The sequence below is a fragment of the Perna viridis genome, chromosome 7 (assembly GCF_037379345.1).
Source record: "Perna viridis isolate PV_CMFRI_1.1 ecotype Kerala chromosome 7, ASM3737934v1, whole genome shotgun sequence".
NCBI classification, from domain to species: Eukaryota; Metazoa; Mollusca; class Bivalvia; order Mytilida; family Mytilidae; genus Perna; species Perna viridis.
Genome location: NC_142451.1, coordinates 39,337,029 through 39,349,502, shown reverse-complemented (window position 1 = coordinate 39,349,502; position 12,474 = coordinate 39,337,029). Strand labels below are relative to the sequence as shown.

The 12,474-nt window shown below is 32.8% G+C and overlaps 1 pseudogene; it reads right to left on the bottom strand.

Moving 5' to 3' along the window:
• Window positions 1–488: 488 nt before the first annotated feature.
• Window positions 489–1,689, bottom strand: LOC148612647 (uncharacterized; annotated as a pseudogene).
• Between the last annotated feature and the right edge of the window lie 10,785 nt (window positions 1,690–12,474).

The following is a 12,474-nucleotide window of genomic DNA, read 5'->3' as shown; positions in this document are numbered from 1 at the left end:
TTGCAGTTTACCGGAAATTACCGGATGTTTAGTGTGGAAGGAGATGTTTATTCTGACATATCTGATTGGTCCTTGGTAGGTGTAATAAATCATTGATTAAAAAAGAATAACCTTATTCTGATTGATTGATTGATTATTATTTAATGTTGGATCAGGTGTAGTTATGTTCTATATGTAGCACTCTTGTACGTACGAAAGCATCTCGACCCTCGCTTTAGAAGTATATGGCTTTTGTAATGGTCAAATCAAGTACATCACAAGGACTCACATATAAGACGAAATAAATCAATATACCAACAATTTATTGTATCAATCATTTTGCTCGATTATCTATGTGATATGTAAAATCTTAGATAAATAGTTTGTCCATTTGGGACAGGGTGTCGAGTTTTTATATAAATATGTACTTACATGTATGACCCCATAAGCACGTATATTCACTTTTGTATCTGCGTTAAATAACAAGCATTCCTAATTCATGTAACTGTATGACACGTAACCAAAACAACTTTGCTGAAGCTAGTTTAATTAAAATTCAATATTACAATGTAAAAGAAAACAGAAATCATAATATTGGAAAAAATCAGAAAATAATATGTATAATATATGCTTTGCAGGAAGTTGGATACAGTCAAAAAAATTTAAACAAAAAAAAAAATGAAATGAATTTCATGGTCTGCTTTGTCACGAAACTTGAACTCGTGTTTATTTAAAACAATCGATGTATCATTTTGAGTCCAAAGCACTACATGACAGTCTTTATCTCATCAAGGACATCTATCAAGTTTAGTGAAGCGTCTTCAAGATCCCGAGTTCCAGTTAACCAGGTGCTACTAGATGTATCGTAGAATGTATCTAGAACATTCATTGTCCATGGAATACCCTCTTGCTTTAGTCTGCTGGCAAAGAAATTTTCCAAAATTGGTAACTTCAGTCTGGTTCAGAGCTTTTCCTTTGTTATATCATGGCATTACTGCTCCGAGGTATGTTTTCAACTTATGATTTTTAGTAAAATTGGTTGCATAAGTGATTGCTTGGTTCACGTTTGTTTGTCCAACATCAGTTCCGTTTCCTGTCCAATATTTTTGGCTCTTTTTCCCATTTGTTACCTCTTCGTTTGGTCCTGATGCATAAATATACCACTCCGCCATCATATAATCGTCATCTTTGTAGATATTGTCGTCAATGACGTTAAGATCCTTTGCTGTTTTCTTTGGAGACCGTAATATAATTATCCTTTTCTTGTTCTTTCCACCAGCATTCCTTATCTTTTTTTACAACTCTTCTTGTCCAGTCATTGTATTTGTCAGTGTTTTCTCTGAGACTGTTGCTATAGTCGTTGCCATCGATTCCGAGCTCAGTAAACAAATTGAAAGACAGTTTGTAATCAAAGGCTCTTAGTTTCCTAACAACTTTTCTCCACCAGGTGAGATATTCCGTTCCAGCCTCATCAGTAGCGTTCGCTTCAGCTTCATGGTGTATCCAGGAAATAATTTGAGTAACATTCAGGCTGAGAGAATCATTGACAATCGTTTTCAAATTTCTCAAAAATTTTCTCATTTTAAAGCCTTCAAGATCAGCACGACATCGGATACGAAGATTCTTTAAACCTTTAGCTGCAACGTGTTCAATGTTTGTAGAGAGACCCTGGCCAGTAGTCAGAGGGCTGATCGGACTTGATGAAGTCATTAGCTCGTGTACATAACATGTCAACAGTACTACAGCTACTAAGATGTTAATCTTTATTGCACTTCTGAAATTAGATATAAAACGATTCAATAATTTCTAATCAAATCGGTTTGTCAATATCATGTACCTCACCAATCCAACACCTGAGTTAAAACATGGAACATTTTAATTATATCAAATTCACCTTATAGATTCAAAATCAAGTATGGAATAAATGGCTTTGGCTTAATTTAAACTCAATTGATTTCCGTTCGAAACCTGGTTCCTAACGTATATTTCAACAATCTTTCGGAGAATTATAAGAAGAATTTATCACAAAAATATCATAATCTTTCTTAAGAACAATCTTATATATAAATGAAGAGTAATGATAAAGTTGAGCAATAGTCAAAAGGAATCGTAAAAAAGTCAGTATAATAAATGACAGTATTAAGGTAAAAACCGAGAAAGAGAAAAAACCTGATTTTATCAGTGCTTACTGAAAATGACAACAAATGTAAGGTACACTTTTTCTTGACGAAAAAATGGTGAGTAGGGTAATAGGAAACACATATGTGTTTTGATTGGCCTAATCATGCATTAGAATCATTATTTCGGGATATATATTTATCAACGGTATGGGCATTAGAATTAATTTAACTTAAGTTAATGTCTTTAGTCAATATCATTCATGACCGTTCTTTATAAAATCATGTCATCCACTCCAATTCAATTTAAAAAATCTTCTATATGCTATAATGTTTTTAATGATGTATAATGTTTTTAAGTCGGGATTTTTACTGAGCATGGGGAATAGAAATATACAGTATTGAAAAATCATAGGTTTTAATACTATTATATTCAGATAATAGTCCTGAACTGATTGTCTCCAAAAGATCTTTCGAATTTTTCAGGATCCATATTGAATTAATACCACTACGGGTGTAACAAGTGTTGTGGTAGGACTGCAGACCATCTTTTACAGTTGTGAGTATAGAAGTTAAAAGTTTTGAAAGAGGTTCGGTGGTACATTTTGCAGATCCAGCTATGAAACATTGTTTGTATGGATTCTTGTGAAGTTTAGGAATCCAGTACATAGACGGTAAACCACAATCATCGTCCTCGGTAGAGAGACCAAAAGAGGATAGCACAGGTTTTCCACAATCTCTTCTTTGGAGAGAGTGGTAGCAGTATTGGTCTTAACACTGCTATTATTTTTTACGTCTACCTCTGATAATAAACATTGGATATAAAACGTTTTGCAGACAAAAACAATGTTGTTTTGGGCTTTGTCTGCTGGTACGACAACACATTTGTAATGTATAGTAGACAATGTTTTTGCTATACCGGGGTCTTTGAAAACTGATGTAGCCTTGGCACTCATTGACCTACTTAAAACTTTCATTCGTTTCAAAATTAAAGACCTCACGGCCTTTAACCACTCTGACAGAGAATCAATGTCTTCTTGTCCTCGTTTGATCCATTTTCTTGCGTAGTCCTCGACGGCATCCAGTAGAACTTTAAAGTTATCGTTCCAATTTATGGAGCCTGGTTCACGGTACTTGGGACCTTTAGAGAGGATATTACGCAGAGATTCGTTTTCGATAATGGTTAAATCTCCGGTAACGACGTGACCAGAAGGACCATATTTGAATGGAGAGGTTTTGCAAGAACAGTCAGGTGGTTTAGCCTTGAAGTCCTCAATCTCGAGGTTCTGCAATAGCCTTTTATAATTGAAAATTTTGGATGTGATGGGTGAAGTATAGGAATATGAAATAATTGGTATGGATTTGTCTTTGAAATATGAAGGAACTTTGTTGGTAACATTTTTGTGATGGAGGATGTTAGCCAAATTAATTGCACCCTATCTTAGCATGTTTAGAGGCTTTTTAACGGTAGCCCTAATCTATAAATCAAATCAAATATCAACTAAAAGTTTCTCGAGGCATACATTATTTAACAACTGCAAGTGACTTCACTGAAATTGTGCCCTGAGTAAATTCATTTAAGGAGCTTTCAAGCATTTTTGTCTAGCTTGATATTATTCCAGTGTGGTCAATATATAGGTATTTGGTCCTTATTTAAGCACAATGTTGCTTTCTCAAAAAAAGTTTGATTTCCATCTACTTTTCCGTTGTTCAATGATCCAGACAGACGAAAAATAAAAAATACCAATAAAAAGCAAAGAGAACAACCCTCCATGAGTCAACATATAGCTATTATTATTGAAGTCCCTTAAAGTAAAGGCTGTATGGGCTGACTGACGAATGGATGGACGTAAATCGGTATACCACACTACGTTTTTTATAAGATAGCAAATGCCTGTTCGTCTTCTAGCATAATTCCATTATAGTAGAGAAAATAAAAATGCGAAAATGCAGTTTTACCAAGAAAAAAAAAACTGATAAATATATATATATATTGTTTCTTTAATATAAACAGCTGCCTTTGTTATGTTTAATTTTAAATATTTTTCATTATTTGAACTACTGTTAATACTAGTGATATAATATTATACACGATATCATAAAAAGGTCCGAATCATGAAAAATAAACTCATATATTGATTGTAGACAAAAATACCATATACGCTAAATATCGCTAAAGTTGGCACCTTCACGTGAATTAAATAAATTTAAATTTAACCTGACGTGAATGGCTATGGTAAATATGTTAAAGAGTCAACAACCCCACCAGGTTGAACAAAATATCAGCTCAAGGCTACCCATCAGTCTTCAATAAATGACGAGGAAACCCGCACATAACAGGGCAGGGTGCAACTGTTTCTAAAACTACATTATACATCGGTACAGCGAAATAGTTTCCCACATATACTCAAGCAAAATAAAAAGATTACTGAAAGTGAAAACGAAACAATACACACAAAGATTCTTGACTTTGGCCAGGCGCGAAAAATGCAGCGGAGTTAAAGTCCTTTGGCGTGATCACAACCCACCCCTCTTAAATCTATCCACTGTGGAAATATATAAAACGATTAAATACATCTAAAAATCAGTTCAAAAGGTACGAGTCCCTTGTTAAAACAGACATAAAGAAATTTATTATAGATTACACAAATGCACAAACAAATGACTACTAGCAGTTAATTGGCATAAGACTACTTAAGACACATTGAATATCTTTTTTTATTATCATGCTTTTATATCGGGTGGTTGTCTTATGGAAATTTCTCCGACATGTTTGCCTCACTACGCTACCGTTATCCTTATGTTCGTTCATTCATTGTTGATTCATTTGAAACTTTTTTAGGAACTAGACCTAAGCATTGGGGCATAACTCATTGATGTTTATATCATATACAATTCCACCAAAGCCTGTCAAGCATTTTTTTTGTAACAGAATGAAATCAATGTTAGTTATCCTTAGATGAGAATTATATTAAATTTTTTACACAAACCTTTGCTTTATTAGAGCTTTGTTCCTTAACCTACGTTTACCTCCTTATCTTAGGTTTTTTTACCTATTTTTTTATCAAAAGAACAGAATAATTGATTTATGGTGGTTATCGTCCCAAAATGATTCAGTCTTATCTCGTATTAAGGAACTTTGACGTGTTTGTTCTTTCCCAAGTTTTGATCGTTGGCGCCTCATTATTCTTTCCTGTTATTTGGTGACTGATTACAAAATAAAAAAAACCCTCAAAAGTATTGCCCTCAGCATGTACAACACCATTGTATTATACTAGACATCATCGGTACCAAAAAGTTCATTGAGAACTCCTGAGGTTTCTAAATGTAAATGATTTGTTGAATGAAAAACAACAAAGACATTGAAACGTTAATTAAAATATAGACCATTTAATACTTTGAGGATTTACAAACGCATGTTTTACGAAAGGTTTCTCTCAAAGGTGTTAGAATACACACATACAAGGTCAACAACATTCAACGCGATCTTAAGCTTTTTTAATAACTGTTTAAATGTATGAAATGCTAAAAACATTTAAGATGAGTACCTAAAATATTTTGTTATGTTTTTAACCAAATCATCAAGTTTGATATTAAAAAAAAGTGTTTATATCGGTGTTTTATTACATGGTTTTCCCCAAAAATAACATTTTTAAAAGGTATAATATTTGTCAGGTGTCCGATGGTAAAGATAGGGGCAATTTAATTAACTGAAGTGATCAATAAGTTACTGTATAAATTCCGAACCTTTTGATGACTTTTCAGACAGTTTTCTAGACATTACAAGTAGGTAAGAAAAGGAATTATTTATTCTAAAAACAATGTTGGTGATTTTGATCTTTTTGAAATGCAATTATTGTTTTGTTCTTGTTTCTTTATTTTTTCTGGCAAATATGTAGAAAAATATATTTAAAACATAACAACAGTATCCCATTATTTCTTCAAGCTTTCAGGATTAAACAAATGCACTGTATTAAGTGTATTTTAGAGAAGAAAACCTAGATTTCTTCGTAATTCAATAAATATTTGGAGAGAGCATAAATTTGACATTATTTCTAATTCTTTAATTTAACATTTGTCGCCACTGACAGTTGGTGTTGTTTTGATGAAACCAAAACTGCAAATATCTTTAGAAAACAAACGCATTTTTGTTCCTTTTGTTTTTTTGTTTGTTTTTTTTTTTTTTGTCGTTGTTTTTTGTTTTTGTTTTTTTTTGTTTTGTTTTGTTTTGTTTTGTTTTGTTTTTTTTCAGTAAGTTTAAGATGATGTTTTTTTCCCTTACATCACATCAAATACTAATCGCTTACTGAAATTTAAGTTACACAATATACATTTTTCATAAATATTGAAGTTTATATTTTTGTTAATAACGAACAAAATTGTAAAAATCCTGGGCAGCTTTAATGTGAACTGTAATATAATTGCAATATTTCCATCTAATTAAAATTATAAGTTAAAAAATTAAAAGCTTGAACTTTATAGCAAGTTTTAGGGAACTTAAAGTTAATTTATAAAACTATTCCACATATAATTTCAGGACGAAATAAAGATGAACATATTTACAATTGTGATTCTGTTGACATGCTGTACACTTGAGCTTATGGCTTCATCCAATCCGATCAGCCCCTCTGACTACCAGAAGGTGATTGGACAGGGTTTCTCAACAAATTACTTCAAAACTTTGGATTTTTCAAAATACAGCAAAACTAACATTGAACACGTTGCAGCTAAAGGGTTTAAAAATCTTCGTCTCCGATGTCGTGCTGATCTTGATGGTTTAGATATGACAAAATTTTTGAAAAATTTAAAAACGGTTGTCAATGATTGTCTCAATTTGAATGTTACTCCAATTATTTCCTGGGTTCATCATGAAGCTGAAGCGAACGCTACCGATGAGGCACGAACGGAGTATCTAAAGTGGTGGACAAAGGTTGCTACGAAACTTAGATTCTTCGATTATAGACTGTCGTTCAATTTGTTTACCGAGCTCGGAATCGATGGTTGTGGCAACGACTGTAGTAACAGTCTCAGAGAAAACACTGACAAATATAACGATTGGACAAAAAGAGTAGTAAAAAAGATAAGGAATGCTGGTGGAAAGAGCGATAAAAGAATAATCATATTAGGGTCTCCAAAGAAAACTGCACAGGATCTTAACGTCATTGACGAAAATATCTACAAAGATGACGATTATATAATGGCGGAGTGGCATATTTATGCATCAGGACCCAACAAAGATGTTAAAAATGGGAAAAAGAGCCAAAAATATTGGACAGGAAATGGAACTGATGTTGGACAAACAAACGTGAACCAAGCAATCACTTATGCAACCAATTTCACCAAAAATCATAAGTTGAAAACATACCTCGGAGCATGGATGCCATGGGATAACAAGGGAGGAGCTCTGAACCAGACTGAAGTTACTAACTTTGGAAAATTCTTTGCCAGCAGACTAAAGCAAGAGGGTATTCCATGGACAGTGAATGTTCTCGATGCATTCTACGACACATCTAGTAGCAGCTGGTTAACTGGAACAAAGGATGTTAAAGGCGCTTCACTAAACTTGATAGATGTTCTTGATGAGATAAAGACTGTCATGTAGTGTTATGGACTCAAATGCTGAAAAAAACAAGAGTTCAAATTATAATATTTCGTAACAAGGCAATCCATGGTTTTCATATCCATTCTTTGTTAAAAATGTTTGATTGTACCCAAATTACTTCAGATCATTCGGCTATATTTTATCAGTTATTGTTTTTCCATAACTACTAATATTTTTTCTGTTTTTTTAAGTTGTAATATTGAATTTTAATTAAACAAGCTTCAGCAAAGATATTTTGGTTACATATTCATACAGTTTTAGGAGTTAGAAGTGCTTGTTATTCGAAGCAGATACAGAAGTGACGCCTTTGCTCTTTACAAATGATTATGCGTGCTTATGGAGTCATCGGTATCATATTATCCAAATGGACAAATGCACAAACTATTTTTCTTTTAAAAGTTTTATTTTGCATATCAAATTTATAATCAAACAAAATAATAGATACAATAAAACTAACGGTATAACACTTAATCTTGTAGTGCTTTTAAATCAGACAGATGAAAAAAAAATCTATGAATCCAAATTCAGTGAGGCTTTACCAGGATTAAACATTTATTATAAAAAAACATATATAATCCATTAAAAAAAAACCAGGCAAATGTTCTAAATTTTGACCTCGGACAGGACTAAATCACAATTTCATAATAAAAATACAGAATAAAAAATTCCATCTAACCTTCAATTTTATCCGTGCTCTTTGTTCTGGTGGCAAAACCAAAGCAAAATACAAAAATTATCAATTACATATCTAGTGATATCTGCAAATTTGCAGAAAAGTACAATACCGAAAACGAACGAAAAAAAAAGTCATCTGGCTGTGATCAAATATGGAAGAAAGAAAATTATTTTGATGAAGTGGGAATACAAAGAGGGGATATCAAACAAGATCTTTAAATGAACAAAACCACGCTCGGCAGCAGGAAAATGGACCAAATAGAAAAGCAAAACGCAGACAAATTCAGGTAGAGACGAGCAACATGACCCCCTAAGACCAGCTTGGTATAATATATGATGTTACTTGGTACAAAAATAACTATCGTACAAAAATGTGCCGTACAAAATCGTAATTATCAGTATTTAAACTTTTATTGATTATAGTTTTTATGTCTTTATATGCCGACAAATACCGAGCTTGATTACAAATTTCAGGATCCAGTATTGTAAAGCTAAGAAAGGAACAACAGAGGGTTGACGTATATTTGTAATGCAATGTAAAAATAAATTTGTCTCAATTATTAGTTTTGATTTGAATAGAAACACCAAAAATCATTGATTAAGGAGATACGTTACTAGGAAACAATTTACTTCCCTTTTAATAACAGGGAAAGTGCCATGATATCATGCAGCGAACGAATGTTCTAGATGCATTCTACGACACTCTAGTAACAGCTGATTAACTGGAAGGCGCTTAGACCGATATAAACTCAATTAAAATTAATCACCCATAAGTCTTCAATAAATGACGAGGAAACTCCCACACCATAGTACAGGGTGCAGCTGTCCCCCACATAACATTATACACAGGTAGCTATCCCCATATACCCAAGCAACATAAAAGTAAACTGAAAGTGAAGACGAAACAATACAAAGATTCCTGACTTTCGATAGTGGTAAAGAGTGCAGCGGAGTTAAGTCCTTTGGTGTGATCACAGCCCTCCCCTTTTAAAACTATATCTACTGTGGAAATATATAACACGATTAAACACACCTAATTTCAGTTCAAGAAGGTCTGACTCCCTTGTTAAAACTGAAATAACAATTAGATAATTAATTGGAAAGGGTGAATAACCAAAATACCATCGCGAGTGCCGAAGAATGCTTAGATTTAAATCCTCAAGCATTCTTGGCACAAGTGATCATATATTTTTATTCACGATAACCAATTGATTATCCTATTTATCATATAGATTGTCTTCATAATTCATCAATATGTTCAACATGAATTTTATATTCTGTGATTGGCGGAATGATATCAAAGTTGTGTCGGTTTGGCGGGAGAAAGTCCGAGAGTAAAATTACCGAATATATTTCACAGTGTAAATTATCGAAATTTATTAAACTGGGACATTCGGTAAATCACTGCTATCTATATAATAAAGAAATTCATAATACGTTACAGAAACGCACATACAAAGGACTACTGGCGGTTAACTGACATATGCCTACTTTAGAAAGAGTAATGAAGGAAAACTAGATTCCAGCGGAAATCAAAGAATGTTATCAAAGAACAAAGTCCAGACATGGAAAACAGACAAACACTACAAAGAACATTATATAACCAAAATAATACAAAGCAAGTAACAAAACTTATTGAGCAACACAGACTCGGGGAACATGGAACTGGTGCACACGTTCATGATGACGACCATAAAATTTCTGTAGTGATGACAGCAACATAATCCTGTTCAGGAAGCCTAATTGTAAGCAGTGTAGCCCGATTCAAAAAGGCTGCGTAGTTACGGCAATTTCAGGCATGAGTGTTGATATGAAACCTCCATAAGTATGTGGTGAATAGATGTGAAAGGAAAGTCGCCAATTCGAAATGAAACGTTATCGCGTTTGTCGTAAAGAATGGTCAATAGTTTTTGAAAAACAGCCAGTTGGTGCAGAGAAGAGAACCAAATTCGCCGATGACCTGAAGTCAAGGAATGTTACCATAGATGAAAGGAAAGTTGACAATTTGAAATAAAAAATCAACGCATTTGTCATATACGTTGGTCTATAGTTTCGAAAAACAGCCAGTTGCTGCAGAGGAGAGGGCGAGATTCCATTATCTTTCCACTTATTTATAAAATTACTTTTTTCCATTTTGATGATATGGTCTGAAACGATTATAGCAGACGTTCAGAAGACGTACAAATGGGAAACTGAATATTCTATTCAATTATCTTTAAAAGCAAAAAAATGTGATAAGTTAATGTGAAAATAATGAATTTAATTCTGAATTTTTTTTCATTTTCGTAAATATCGGGGGATAACTGTTTTTAATTCTTTTTTTTTTTTGCTTTGGTAGCCTAAGAAAGAAAAAAAAAGATGAAGCTAATTAAGATCATTTAAAGTCAAGTTGTAATTGTACGAAATTTCGTTCCCCGTCACGTGATAATGTGAGACTTCGGTTTAATAACAGGTCTATGATTTTGCTTTTGAAGTCGACGTTCCAATATAATTATAACCTTTGTGATCACAAGAAAAAAACGTGAACACTGACAATGTCCAAACATTACGTTTTTGATCTATTACACCTTATGTAATCTTTTATTTCAGCAAACTCCATATATTTAGATTAGAATGTACGTTGTTTGTACATGCATTTCATGTGATTGTTTAAATCTTATATCGTTTAACCTATACCACATGCCGTATATTTCATCCCTACACAGAACACATTTGAAGTGTTATAATTAATATATATTTCATCAGGAACATGACATGTCAAAATCTGTATCATATGCGGTTTCAACCCTCGACCTATATCACCCCGTGGGCCAGCGGCCCTTGGGTTAATAAAGGAATTTCGTGTTGATATGGTATGTAATACAGATTTTGACATGTATTATTCAGTACTTGTATATATCGAATTCGGGCATGAAAAGAAACTTAAACAAATCAGTATTCACTTTACATAATGTTTAGTAAAATGTGTGTTTTTGTCAGCAAAACCTTTTTTACAGTTTATCCATACATAACATTAACATCTTGGTACAAAATAGAACAAAATGTGTAAATTTGCACCAAATTTGGGTAAAAACATGGGATACCATTACATTTTTCTTTCCGGGATACTTTGGTCACATGCAATGACAACTTAAATATTCCAACCATTAAATGATATTGCACCATAATAACAAAGTTTTGACGAAATATTAAGTTTGTTGATGAATGGGGCCAATATGTCCGGTTATTAATCAAAAGCACACATAAACCTTCCAATTTTGAATAAAAATGAAAGTTGAATTATGAACACTATGTTGTAACAGCTAGAAAATATTTTCTTAAATCATTTTTTTAAGGAAACAAACATGTCAATAAGTTTTAATCTCACATTTCACTTTATAAAAGGGCCAGAAACTTCCATAAAGAAAAAAAACCCTTTTAACAGAAAGCAAAAAAACTCATAGCTATATGTCGCCCTCCACCACAAAAAAAGTTGAAGTGCAAAAGTTCCATAATTCCTGAAAATTTGGTCGAATAAATATGGTCGCCCGAACTCCAAATGGTGACTAACAATACTACAATACTTAGCGGGGAACAAAAAAGGAAGTAAAACATTAATAAAAACAAGGAATCTAATGGGGCAAACGATACCATGCAACATTGGAAATAATTTGGGGGTTAAAACATCTTTAATTTGCCATAATTTATGTGTATATAATCCGATCAAACTGACCTTGATCTTTATTTTATGATACTCAATAACTGTAAAAAGTTTGAAAAAGATACTTCAATACCTTCTAAAGCAGTCGTCTGAAAAACGTTGGAGGACAATTGACTATTTGGAGGGTATCACATGATATCTCCAGACATTGTGTGACAGGGTATAAAAAGTATCATGTATGAATGTGACTTCATTTGTAAAGAAAAACGCCTTTATTCTATTCATTTTTATTTAACAGCCAAAATATGAATATTAAAATAAAATTCTCCATAAACAACATTTATCAATAGGCAAGATATAAAAATAAAAATACAGTGAAACCTGTCTAAAGCAAACTCAGAATAACCTGAAAACCTGTCAAATGAAACTCAGAATAATAAGAAACCTGTCTAAACCAAACT